Consider the following 15074-nt stretch of genomic DNA (forward strand, 5'->3'; position numbering starts at 1 on the left):
ACAAAAATCGCATGAGTATTATGGCTCACCATCATTCTCTACCCCGGTGCAAGCTTCGTGAGCCCAAAGTCGACATTGCTCACACATTACCCAACCATCATATGATTTTGATTTGGAATACACTTCCGAGAAATAAATGCAAACCTTTTCTTCGTCTTTATCATCTGAACTGCTATCATTTTTGTTTCTTTCTCTTTTTTCTTTTCATTGGTTTTGGAACATATTTCTAATTTTTTTCTTTGCTTTTCCAATTTTGTTTTTCTTCCAAATTTAATTTTGGTTTCTTAATGGGCTTTTTACCTATAGGTATCTCCAGTTCTTCTTTATACGGTGTTGAGGTTAATACAGCTGTTTTTTCTCTTCTTTTATCATTAGGGCTAATTTTTCTTTCTGCGTGAGAAAGGGCAACTAGTTCTTTGGAAGTGACTTGAAATTTATTAACATAGTACGAACAAGAGGGTATCGCATTAGCATAGAACTTTTTTTCTTATTTGGAGAATTCTCATTTTCTGCATCACCATCAACTTGGTTTGTGATAATGATGGTGTATGAGGTGGAGGGCTCCGATTATTTTCTAAAACGGGACCAATCATCGGATTGTTCATCGGTGTTTCTGTGATTTTAGCTGGTTTAAACATACAGTCTTGAAAAAATTTCCGGATTGAGAGGTTGAATGCCAGTCTTCCTAAACCCATTAACAGCGCAACCCATTATATGTATATATATATTTAGGGATTCTACAGTATTCACTGCCTGCCCTCGCTCAACCGTTTCCATCTCTCTCTGTTGTTCCATTCTCCATCGTTTAGTCCTCTCTTACTCATGGCGTCGTCTACTTCGTTCCTCCAGGATTTTCGGGGTCGTCCTCTTTTCCTCCTTCCTATGGGGCTCCATTCGGTTATTCTCTTTATCCATCTGCTGTCGCTAGTTCTTCTTACATGTCCATACCACTTTAGTCTTTTTTGTTCTATATATGTTAGTATGTCTGTTTCTATTGATGTTCTTTGCTTTATTTCGTCATTACTTCTCCTATCCATTCTTGTTACTCTGCAGCATCTTCGCAGGCATTCCATCTCTGTTGCTACTACCTTACTGCTGTTTTTCTTGTTTATGATCCAATTTTCAGCCCCATATGTCATAATACTTCGCACTAATGTTTTATAAATCTGCGTTTTTGTCTTCATATTTAGGTGTCTATCCCACCATACTGAGTTAAGTTGTCGGATTGCTGTTCTTGTTTGTCCTAATCTTTGTGTAATTTCTTCCTCTGTTGTTGCCTTTTTCGTGATTATAAACCCCAGGTATTTGAATTTATCCTTTCCTTTGATTGTTACGTTGTCATCAATCTGTCGATCTTCTATGTCTTCTTCACTTGTAGATAGGTACTCTGTTTTCGCGAGGTTAATATCTAGGCCAGCCTTTATAGTAGCCCATTATATGTACTTCCAAAAAGTTTTCCTAATTGGAAGACTGTGATTGGTCGACTTGGATGTTGCTGCTTCTATTTCTAAGCTTCTGATGTATAATAAGTGCTAAGTGGTGACATAAAACTAACGTCTAGAGTCTGCAATCGATGGGCGGTATGCGGAGGGAATCACAACATTACAACACCAGTATCTATAGCTTTCTCTATGACGTCAATATTTTTTGTTCGGGTCGTATGTTCGTCCAAAAGTAAAAGAACAGGATGTTCTTTGGAGGGTTTTGAAAACTCAATAAAATGACTAAACCAATTAAAAAAATTTCTTTTTGCATTTATCCTGACGAATGATAGAATGCTTTACTGCCAGGTGGAGCATCATCTAGCAGCTCAGGTTTTGCTCTGGACCTGGAAAAAATGAAGGTAGGCGGCATAAATACACCAGAAGTACTTATGCAAATTTCTACAGTAACAAGAACACCACGTTCAGCTGAAGATATTATACACCCAACTTGCCTTTTCCCACGCAATGATAAACATTTCGATCTTTTCTTTGGCACAGTCATTATACCTGTTTCGTCAACGTTGTAAATCCGTTCAGGTGGTATTTTATATTTTTAAAGCATGTCAGTAAACAAGGAAAAAAAATTCTTTACGGCAGGCCTATTAAAACCCATAGCTAAAGATGTTGGCTTAGGGGTACGAAGTTTAACGGTTGGATGTCTTTTTAGAAAGCTGTATAACCAAGCTTTACCGGCTATTTTTTTGTTTCTATTAAATGGATTATCTAATCCATTGCGTTGAGCTAACTGAAAAGCCAAACTTTGAAAGTCATTCAAAGTAAAACCAAATAGTCGTGATTCCATTACCAAAATGTGTTCCACCAACTCCTTCTCTTGTTACGCTATGAAAACTGGTCTGTGACGCCCTAGTCCTTTCTTTGCTGAATTTTTTTCGTTCGAGAGTTCCATTTTTAATTGTTTTTTACTCTGGCTTCAATAGTTGTTCGAGGTACTCCAAATTCTTTAGAAGCCTTAAGATAACCCATTCTTCCGCCAAGAACCTCTTCCACTGCTTGGCGCATACTTGCCTTATTCCAAGACTGCCGGTCACTTTTATATTTTCCCATGTTTTAATAACCCAAAAAAAGTTTAATTTAATATGCTTGTTAAAAAGTATCTACGTTTTGGTTGGACAAAACGGGATAGTATCCAGTTTTACCCAACCACTCGATATCTCATTTTACCCAACTAAACACTGAATAATATTTTGAAATTTTTCAATAAAAAAACAGTAATCATAATCACAAATATAGCAAAACACACCCATATTACATAGAGAAACATAAAAAATACTCACCGGTACTTATTTTGTTGATTTAAACTTAATAATTCTTAACTAACTACGGATAAAGCTAATTAGCATAACCTTACTTTTTCAAACTAGCATTTGCCTTTGCCACAAGCCACAGATCAACAACCTTCTGCTACATTCAAATAGATGGTATCTGTAGTGATTAACGTACCCGATCATTAGATGGCGCTGCTTACTTTTAAATTATCGGCGGTATCCCGTTTTACCAGACTATCCTGTTTTACCCAACTCTCCCCTACAAAAACCGGTAATTGTACACTTGTATATAATATTGTTTGCATACTCTAAGTTTTTATAAATAGCTTGTACACACTCGTAGACTAGTTAAAGAGAAAATTTTTTAAAACAGTTTATTTCTAATAATACACTACAGAAGGGCTTAAAAAATTAATTACAGTGTGGTATATATTCAAGCTTCACCTTCTATGTTCTCCGCGTACGTAAGACTAGCAAGAAATCTCTCCCTTTCATCTATTGGATACGTCATATCTGGTTTGTTACTAGGTTCTTTCTTGTCCAAACTGCTGACTTGTGGTTTTGAGGGTAAAGCTTCGGAATGTACGCAAACATCTTTCTGTAAAGTTATAAAGTAATGAAAACCTACACGGTAGTTATAATCACATAAAATGAAACAAGAAATTTGGAAATAAAATAAATATATTTGGAAATATTGTAGATCATAACAATATTCCCTTGTATGCAGGGTAATTAATCGAATCCATCACACACCACAGGAAACTTCATATTTAGAATTTCTGTTTCACTAATTATTTACAATGAAAGTTATTAGAAATGTTTTATAAAATACTTAAACCGGTATTGAAAACAACTATTAATCTCACAACTAAAATTATAAAAGTCTTAAAGTCTATAAAGGTCTTTAAATTTGAGAATTCATCTTCAACTGCTGATGTTAATACACTATTATTATTTGATTTATCAAGCTGTATTGGATTTCGCAACTGATGTTTTCTAAAGGGTTGATATTATCTGTTTCTGACGTTTCGTCTGTAATTGCAGCAGACATTATCAACGGCTATTCGGAATCTAACATAGATGTGACTTTTAAGGTCGCGGCATATTATCATGCACGTATAGTTTCCGGCACGTAGCGTTTCCAGTTCAGCAATCGCACTGCACGTTCACATTTTCATACATAGAACGTTTCCGTTTGGTTTGATGATATGATCTCGCTTTTCTCGACAAAAATGATGTGGAATTGCTCTTCTACTTAACGATAAAGAAAGAAAAACTGTAGTAAAAAGAAGGTTTGAAGTACATCCAATGCTAAGAGAAAGAAAAAAGGAAGGTGAATACTGGACTTTATACAAAGAATGAATTGATGACGATGAAAAATATTATGGATATTTTAGACTGAATAGGATTCAGCTTGAATATATTTTAAATTTAATTACACCTTTAGTTAAAAAACAAAATACTACATTAACAGAAGCCATAGATATCAAACCAAAGAGTATTTTTAAAAAAGAAGAGGTATCACTTCCGTGCAAAAGTCCTAATTGTTCATCACTTCCGTAATTAATTGTCAAAGCAATAAAAACACATGCATTATTGACAAAATAGCCTCGAATATTATTTTTTTAAATATTCTGTATCAAAATCAAACAAATACCTAAATAATCAACGAGGAGAAAACGACGGACCTCTAATTCACATTATCCGTACCAACAGGTTTCGACTCGTTCCGTAGCCGTCGGCATCCGTAAAATATTGTTTTCGAATATACTGAATGGAAACGTTAGGTGTCTGATACGATACGTTCCGGACAGTATGTGTTGTTCATATTTAAAACCATTTAAATTATATTTTTCGGAAACTAAACGCTACTGCTGGAAACGCAACGTACATGATAATATGCCACGACCTTTATTCTTCCTGTTCCGTACTGGATGGACTTTCGGAACATACACTCAGATCTATCCTGTCCAAAACCAATCCTGACAACACCCAAGAGAAATCAAAGAACTGCATCTATAAAGTTTCCTGAGATTGCAACAATTTCAGTAATGAAATGTAATTTTTGTAAAAATTACATTTTAGTTTTCCTGTTGCAATATCAATGTTGTCATCGTAATGCATAGTAGATAACACCAAAACATTTTTACCTTTTCGGGGTACATACGATAAAAGAGTATACTTCTCTTGAAATGCAAACATACGGTTTTTTTTGTGACTTACTGCAAACATACTGTTTTTTTACTTGTGGAAAAATTGTCCATGGTAACGTTCTTTCCTGTTCCTCAAATCGGTTTACAGAAGCGGCGTTATATATTTGACGTGTCAACAAAATATTGTCCTGCAGGCTGTCTACCAACATATACTGTTATTTTGGATGTATAATACATCTTAGCGTCTGCTTATATTTTGTATACCGTAACAATTTGGTTTATTCGGTATGTAAAGTCCGACAAAGTTTAGTTTGGGAATATGACTCACAACTCGACGATGCGCAGTCATTCTTGTTTACTAGTGTTACCATGGAAACGGCCAGTTTGCTGTTTGCCAGTGTCGTAGTTCTGTATTGCAGAGAGTGTTTGACTTGTTGATTTGATCGTGTTGGATATTTTATTATTTTATTTTAGATTAGTGATTAGTATATTGGTATAACAATACCAAATATCAAAAATGTTATATACGACTTCTACACCATCAAGAAAAGATCACCTACAATTAATGGTAAATAGTTAAGTTAAAAAATAATTTACGATAAAAAATTTTGTTATCGTAAATAAAATAGAGTAAGTAAAATTATAAAACAATTGTTTGTTTGTAATCATCTAGAACGAATTCAAAGTTTTCAAGTAAAAACACTGATATAGATACATTTTTAACACAAATTGTAGATACAATTCTTTTACAATTTTACTTAGAAAACAATATTTACTTTCCAAATATTTTTATTTATTAAAGGTATTTATCAAAAACTAAAGAACAAAGAAATGGGATTTCCAGGGTCAAAGGAATCATTAAGGAAAACCATAATTGGATTAGGCTTTAGGTAACACAGTAAAATAATTATTTAGCTGAACAAATAAAACTGTATAATGGATAATGTATTTTAAATTGATATTGTATTGGCATCGTTTTAGTTAAACTTATGATGAATATGAATTATTATGAATATTAATAGTGTCTTTTCAAAAGTACTAAATATTTGGATAATTTATTTCGATTCAGGTTTCCGAAAAACTGTAAACAAAAAATGAATCTCTCCAAGGTTACAAACGATTCTACATAATTTTTGTTTTTAACAAATGAATTGTTCTCACTTCTGTATGTTGTGATACATTTAAAATTTAAACCATCATACTTTTGAAAATATATTCTTTAAATTATCTCGAACAAATTAGAGGTGGAGAAAAACCGAAGACAATATGACAATAAGGCAAGAAAAATTATGAAATTCGTTTAAAACGAATAGAATATTTAAAGAAGCTAATTCAATTTCGATCTGAGGGTAGAACTATAGTTTATACCGACGAAACATATATACACAGCAGCCATACTCCACCATACCACTGGGCAGATCAAAGCGAAAAAACTTTAAAGAAACCAATTTCTAAGGGTAAAAGGCTGATTGTTGTTCAAGCTGGAGGAGAGAGTGGATTTGTACCTAACGCTCTGTTAATTTTTAAATCAGGTACATGTTACAGATGAGATTTAATTTAGACAATTAAAAAGTCAATTTTAATAATAATAATGTAAGCCATAACTACTTTCATAATAAATCACATTCTATTGGGCCGTCTATGAAACTAATATCGAGGCAAAGATTTTTCGGCAAAAAGTTTTTGATAACGCAACATTTACCAAAAATACAAATATACAATGAATATTTTAATCGCCGAAAATTCCTCTAAAATAATTTGTACAATAATTTCATGATAGTTATGCTTTCAGGATCCAAGAGTGGCGACTATCATGACGATATGAACCACCTTAATTTTATGAAGTGGGTCAGCTTATACCTAACTTACCTAAAAATTCGGTCCTGGTAGTTGATAACGCATCCTACCATAATGTACTAATCGAAAAAAATGTGACGTCTGCTAGCCGTAGGGATATTATGGTAAAGTGGTTACAAGAAAAAGTATTCCCTTTCAAGAAAAACTAACCAAACCGATTTATATAAAATTACACTTATATATTATAAGCCAATAAACCACGTTTTCCACCAGTTTATGTATTAGAATATGACCTTGGACAACATGGACATCAAGTACTTCGCTTGCCTCCCTATCATCCGGAGTTAAACCCTATCGAAAAAATATGGGATGTGGTAAAAGGTAGAGTGGCCACTCATAATACAACATTTAACATAAATGATGTTGAAAATATAACAAGAATAAAATTTTCAGAAGTGTTAATAAAAAAGTGGGCTAATATATGTAAACACGTACAAAAATATGAAAACACTCAAATCGCAAAAGAACGTTTATTAGACTCTACGCTGGACCATTTACAATTTTTTATTAATACTGGTTAATCCGAAGAAAGCTTTTCTGATAATGAAGATAGTGATTAAAATTCCGAAATAGACGTGTTTTTTTGTGATATTCCTTTGTCATATAAGTCTTTACAATCATTACTGTTTAGAAAATAAATACATTATTTAATTAGTTAAAATAAATTACTTATTTTTTTGTGTTATTGAAACCCTTCCTTCCTGGCAATGTTAATAAATTGTGAGTATTGACGAATTTTTTATTTATTAAAGTACTCCCAATAGTTTACTCATTATTTTATCGAATGCCTGACTATAAACTTAATAATTATTAAAAACTATAAAAATAAAAATTGACAAATTCATTCTCACTTTAATTGAATATACTTATAAAAATTTATTTTAAAGCTACCGGTTTCCGTCCGCCACTGGTAGAAACGGTCCGCCCGTCTGCGCGAAACACTACGTCACATTCCCAAACTAAAGTTTGTCGGAAACCTAACTTTTCATCTGTCACTGTATATACTGAAAGATTGTAATGATTCGATAGATTAGAATAAAAGGCCTCAAAAATTACACGTACCGGGGCCAACTTGTCGAACTTTTGCCTTTGTATTCTAATACTTTTATCATCAAATCGAATGTGTCTTGTAATGAACTGGAAACTCTTTAGCGACAGAGTAAAGAGATACATCTCTATTAACCTACCGTCTGTTCTAAATAAATCATCAGTATTCTGATGATTGCTTTTGGTAGCGCCAAATATGCACAACAGACCCAACAGAGCTTTTAATTCTATAAGATCAATTGACCTAGCCGGTCTGTTACTGACTAGAAAGTCTATAGTGAAAAACATTCCCAAACCTATTTTATCACTAATTTTGGCCTAATTTCACCTTTTGGTACTGGCGAATGGGGTGTAATATTTTCAGCACTGGTTCGAACGCTACGATTCAATTCATGATTTTCTCTCCACCTTATTCCATCTTTCCCAATCAAACATTTTTTTTATTTTCCAATTAAAGATTTGTAATCTGTCCTGTTTGAACAATAATCAAATTTGATAATTTAAACAGAGAAATTAACATGAACGAAGAATACCTGCCGGTACTGGTACCTTCCTTTTTAAATTTAACTAAAATTAATAATAATTATTTTTTTTCTTATATTTCAAATAATTTACTTATGAAAATCTATCTGGTAAGTCCAAGGGATTGTGTCTCTAAAGTCTTCTCATTTCCCTGCTGTTGTCCAGTAGGTTTTGATTAAAAAAGGATTTTGATTAAAAAAATATTGTATTTATAGTTTTAATAAAAACAAAAAAAAAAACAAAAAAAAAATATTACAACTATTCGAATTTCTTCGCAACGGGTGGTTTTTATAAGGGTAGAAATTATGTAGAAATAAATTAAAACAGTAAAGAAATCTAAATTTAATGTCATTGTATAATTAAATTTTTTCAAATTGCTTGAATTTACAATTGAAGACACAAGTGGATAAAGGTGTCATGTAACAATTTTTGAAAAAATTGTTTTTTGTCAAAAATGTTCCCTAAATATACTGTATTTTTATTGCGTAAGGGTTTTGTGCATGTATTTTAAACAATTAATGAGATTTCTAAAAGATAAAGGTGTCATGTGTCATACTAGGGTGCCTTCTGTAGTGAATAAAGGTGACAAGGTAACATGACACCTTCATCCACGAGAAAAAATTTACTTTTGATTTAGGTGCCACCCAACTTGACACCTTAATTTGAGGTTATGTTACATTTTTTTTAACCACAGTCATATGAGTTTGTCTTGCTTTGTGTAGTTTTTATAGTTTAAAATGACGTCAAAATGGCCCAGAGGATCATTTCTATGTTCCTTAGTAAAACTGCAAACAGAAACGTGTTTGCAACAAAAAGGTAGGTAAAATTATTAGTTTTTTAGTTAAATGCAGAATGTTGAGGTTATGCAACAATACTGAAAAGGAAATATTATTAAATCAAATCAATAAAACTAGTAACAAGTGTACATTTAAGTGTTAAGTTTTAAAGCAAGTTAAATTTCTCTATTAAAAGTCTAGTAGCTAGTTAACTTGTGTTTAATATTGCAGATTCTAATTAAACAAAACATTGTGACGTTGTTGCTAAAACCAACATTTTCTTTAGTAGCTTTTAAAATGAATGCAGTTAGGCTACTATTGCGCTGCTCGATACTGTGGCTATATTTTATTAATGTTAAAAATACATTTGTAGATACTGCTGATCAGCCTGGAACAAGCAACGAAATTGTAGAAGAAAGGTCAAATACATCTAATCTAAACGGTACTGGCCGGGTTACGTCTGACGAAAACGGTAAGTAAACTATACAATATTGCAAACTAGTTCATAAGGAATAGGGTTTCTTCTCATAGATAAAACGTTTGCATTTTGTTTTAGATGACGTGCATGCAGTATTTGACGACTCTCTATATGATAGAGGCATAAACTCTGGTAGTGAGTATAACCCTGAAAGCAGTGGAACCTCATCATCAAACGAATCAGATAACGAAACTTTCACACACATTACTGCAGATAGTTCGTTTCAACAAAAGACTGCAGACCACCTTTTTGAACAAAAAAGAGAAATCGTTAAAAGGAAAGTATTTGAATTAAAAGAAAAAACGTCAAAAATTCGTCCGAGAAATCCTGACGGATGGAAAAAAAGAAAAGCGGCAATTGCTAGAGAGAGGAGAGAAGAATATAGCTCTCAAACGGGAAAGATTGTGGCAAACAAGGAAGCTAATACAGGACTATTATGTAAAGAGAAATGTTGACTCAACTGTCATGTTAAATTTGACACAGAAGCGAGAAAGGCTATTTTACAAAAATATTATTCACTGGATTGCAATGCAAAAAATGCTTTGTTATTTAAAAGCCTAGTTATAAAACCAGTTGCGCGACATAGGACAAACATTAAAAAAGCAAAGACGTACTCTTTTACTTACTTAGTAACTTTCAATAAGAAAACTGAAGTAATTTGTCGAGATGCATTGTGTTCCCTTTACCAAATTGGCAGAAAAAAGATTGAACTTCTTCAACAAACGTTAAAAAAGGGACTAAATGCTCCATCGCCTGATAGCAGGGGTCGCCATACAAATCGGCCTCATAAGTTAAAGGAAGAAGTAGTAGTGACGTTTATTGTAGAACACATTAAAAAATTTCCAGCAGAACAGTCCCATTACTAGCGTAACAAAAATGGATACAAAAAATATCTCTCGCCTCTCATGAATGTTACACAGATGTACAAGATGTACTTAAAAGAGTGTGAGCAAAATCAACTGGATAAGGCATATAGAGTAACCCTTTCGTCTTACGTAAAAATATTTTCAACTAAATTTAACTTGTCCTTTGGGCAACCCAGAAGTGACACTTGTAGTGTCTGTGACACGGGACAAAATACAGTAATTCACAGAGAGAAGTACAAATCGGCATTTGATTCTCAAAAACTGGATAGAGAAAAACCAGCTATCCAACCTAAAACCTGCTATATTACTATGGATCTTTAGCAAACAATGCCTCTTTCAAAATTGACAGCAAATAAGGCGTTTTATTTGCGTCAAATGTGGTATTATAATTTTGGGATTCACTGCATAACTTCTGAGCAAGCACAACCATTTTTCTTTAATTGGACGGAAAATATGGCCAATCGAGGCAGTCTTGAAGTGACTAGTTGCTTGCTTAGGTTTTGTCAATTGCTCAAAGAAAGACAAAAAACATTGATCACCTTATTATCTGGTCAGACTCGTGCGCAGGACAAAACAAAAACTTTACGCTTATCAGTCTCTATCAGTTTTTAGTATTAAAGGGTATGTTTAGGGTTATCGACGTAAAATTCCCTCGAAAAATATCTCGATTCAGTGTCAACAATATAGTGATCTTATGAAGTCCTCGAGCACTAAAAATAGTGTTGTTGTCAATATGGAAAATTACTTTTATGATTTTGAAGAGTTACCAGCAAAGTTACATCTGTTTAACAGGAAAACAAACCTGACAGGAGACAAAGTCAATTTTAGGGACTACATTAAGTGGATAAGACTAGACGAAATTAGTAGCTACCTGTACAAAACTTCTGTAGATGAATTTTCACCTTTTCAAAAGGTAGGCCTATTAAAAAAAGAAAGCAGGGTAGTAACAAACGAAGATCACGTCACACAGAGACGAATTGAAAAAAAAGGGGCAGTATTAGTTCCGAAAAAAGAAACAACTTGCGCGAGCAGCTTGCATTTGTTAAGGATTAATATAAGTGGTTTTACGAAAATATTATAGAAGATAGTCAAGAAAACACAAAGAAAATGAGAAAACCTAAATAGTAATTAGTAAATGTAGCATATAATTTTCTTTTACAATGTTCTGTTATTGAAAATACAATATTTTTTGGTACATAGAGGGTAAATATAACCTTAATCCAAATTTACATCCAAATCAGTAGACAAAATATTCGATGACATTGTTTTAATTATAACTAATCTAGGGGGTGATATTTAGGAGTTAAACTGTGACAAAATCTTAAATTATGTTGTTTAATGTTAACTGACATCGTTTTAAAAAAATGTTTAAAAGGTAACAGGACAGCATACTTACCAATAAATCATAAGTCGAGAAAAAAAAAGGGACATTACTAACTGATCCATAGGATATAGTAAATGAGCTAGCTGATACATATTACCAATTCTCATCCAGCCAAAATTACAGTAACGAATTTTTAACTTTCAAACAACAGGAGAAGGCAGTAACTATTATAATTTTTACCGAATTTAACTCTATCAATACACCTCTTAGTTATGAGGAGTTTCAAGAAGCACTTACTAGCATCAAATATACTCCAGACGACATACTAATACAATTTATTCAAAAACTTCCCATAGAAGTCAAAGAGTTTCTACTGCAAAATCTTAATATTATTTGGTCACAAAAATCATTTATAAAAATTTGGAAAAATGCCATTGTAATTCCTATTATTTAACAAAATAAAGATAAATTACAACCAGAATCATATAGTCCTATATCATCAACATGTTCTTTATGTAAACTTATAAAAAAAATAGTCAACAAAAGATAAATGTGGAACCTAGAACATAATGATCAACATACCATCGAACAAGCTGGCTTTAGACCAGGCAGATCTACAAACGACAACATTATAGATCTACAAAACGCTATTCACGAAGCTTTTAAAAATAACCAAAAATGTATGGCAAATTACTTTGACATAATTAAAGCATTTGATACAGTATGGAAACACCGTATATTGAACATTCTAAAAAAATTGGGATATCAAGGAAATATTTTGGACTACATAAACAATTTTTTAACTCAAAGAACATTTTAAGTCCGAGCGTATGGTGCTGTATTCTATGTTAAAGAAGAACAAAACGGAATCATACAAGGATCGATTAATTATCAGTCCTACTCTATTTTTATTAGCAATAAACGATATAATTAAAATCATTGCGAAACCTGTCCAGGCAAGACTATATGCTGATGACCTAATTATTTACATCAAAGGCAAGAAAGTTATGGCGTCATTATTACAGGAACACTTAAATAAACTAGTAAATTGGTGCCTACCAGGCGGAACCCTCAACCAGGAACAGAAGAGAACAATTGGTGATAACGAGATTACGAATTGGACACACGAAACTTACTCATTCATATCTATTGTCCAAAAGTGATCCACCTATATGTGAGACATTTAATGTACAAGTTACCGTTATCCATTTATTAATTGAATGCCATAGTTTTGCCAATTTTCGTGTTAAGTATAAGTACAGTATAAGTAATTTATTAGGCACTAATTTTCCAGCTAATAATATTGTAAATTTTTTAAAATCTATAGGAATATTTTATAAACTCTTATTTTGTAATTCTGTAGCCGCCGCTAATAACCATTATGGTGGATGAGGCTGTAATTTCTAAATAAAAAAAAATACCATTTACCAAACAATCTCAAAAATATTTAAATTCAAAAAACACTATATTTAACCTACTTTCGATTTTAAAAGACTTTAATTTACTAAGTAAAATGTAATTAACTGTACCGTTCCGCTAATAACCTCATTAGGTTATAGCAGATTTTTTGTGAATAAAAAAAGGTAAACTGACATTCACTTACTCCATTAAAAGATAATTTGAATCAATTTCCCGCTTTAATTTACAATTATACGATTTTTATCTAATATGAGTAGTTTTCACCTGTAAAAAATAAAAAGCAATCGACGGCACAAGTCTAAAAGTGAAGTGGAGGGTAAGGAGAACCAAAATCCAAATTTTCATGCAATTCGGTGGTGACACGAAAAATTACATGGTATCGCTGTATTTCACCTTTATTTACTAGTCTAAAAGGCGTTTTCATAAATTCGGTGACAAAAGATAACATAAAAGGTATATATATTTCTAAAAATCCTCTCGTCGTGTACTAAAATAAACGTAAATCATAGACTACTTTTATTTTTATTTGATTTTTAAGACAATTAAATACATTTTTATTCACAATATAAAGTCAAGCTTGTCCACCAAGATTAACAGTTTTTAAAGATTCAAAATATCTAGTTATTTCACCGGATTGACATCTGAAATAATTAGTTAAGTTCTCGTCAAGGGGTTCTGAAAATTTCACCGAGCTTCTGTTATTGTCTTCTTGTTTTTCTGTTGATGTGGTGTATACAATATCCTGTAAAGAAGAATATTTGTTTTACAAATATATAATTTTTCCCACAATATCTGTTGTTCATCATCGATCATGATTACATGGATTACTTTATCAAACGCTAGAGACAACAAGAAGTGGAGACAATGTTTAACATTTGGTCTGTTTTGATAACGTTAATTATATCAGAAAAGTAAATTGCACGAGTGTCAATTAAACATTTTGTTATAAATATTTCTTTAATATTAAATAATATTCAAATGTTTACATTTTTTGAACATTAAACTTTTATATCCTAAAACATATTTTTTGAATAATTTTCAAAATTTTACATTATATAAGAATTAATTCCTTACTTTTGGCAATTGTATGGTGATTGGTGATATGGAGATTTTGGGAATTGTATGGATTTATTCATCAATTATAGGGGCCGAAATTTGTAGAAAAGTCTTATATTATGATTACCACTAATATTCTGAACTTCAAATTGTTTGCATATTCCAAGTTTCTGTAAATAGTTTGTAAAAATCCATCGACAAGTTAAAAACAAAATTCATTAAGAATGTTTATTTTCAATGATACCCTACACAAGTTTTAAAAAAATCAATTACAGTGTCATATATACTCAAGCTTGATCTCCTATGTTTAAGTGTTTAAGATAATCATAATATTGTTCCGCTTCACCTTCTGCTGTGCTTTTTGCTACACTTTTGGGTTTTTCGACGCGAACTTCTTTCTTATCCAAATTCCTGTCCTGTGGTTCTATGGGTAAAGCTGTAGAACGTACGCGAACATCTTTCTGTAAAGCAAAATAAATGTATGTGGATTTAGGTGGGATTTTGTTTTGTTTGATTACAATACAGTTATAAAGCAGTGAAAACCCAAACAGTAGTTATCTTCTAAAATAAAACAAGAAATCAGGAAATATGAAAACGTTATTAAGCGTTTAGGATATAGAAGATGCAATAGTATACTATAAAAGTATTATTTTGGATACAGGATGGTAAATCCTTGCATACTATCCAAAGAAACGCAGTGCAAAATTTTATATAGTATTTTTCATATAAAAATGCGTAAACGTCATTCAAGATTTACGACGTGAGAACCCCACAGCGTTGCCAAAACATCAGAATAGTTAGTAAGT

General features: G+C 32.1%; 1 long non-coding RNA gene across 1 annotated transcript in view; it reads right to left on the reverse strand.

The window, feature by feature from the left end:
- Positions 1–14482: 14482 nt before the first annotated feature.
- Positions 14483–15074, reverse strand: part of LOC140435558 (uncharacterized) — a 78309-nt gene continuing 77717 nt past the window's right edge. Inside the window, exon 2 of the long non-coding RNA XR_011950174.1 lies at positions 14483–14729. This is a non-coding gene — a long non-coding RNA (uncharacterized lncRNA). The remainder of the gene's footprint in view (positions 14730–15074) is intronic.

The sequence above is a fragment of the Diabrotica undecimpunctata genome, chromosome 3 (assembly GCF_040954645.1).
Source record: "Diabrotica undecimpunctata isolate CICGRU chromosome 3, icDiaUnde3, whole genome shotgun sequence".
NCBI classification, from domain to species: Eukaryota; Metazoa; Arthropoda; class Insecta; order Coleoptera; family Chrysomelidae; genus Diabrotica; species Diabrotica undecimpunctata.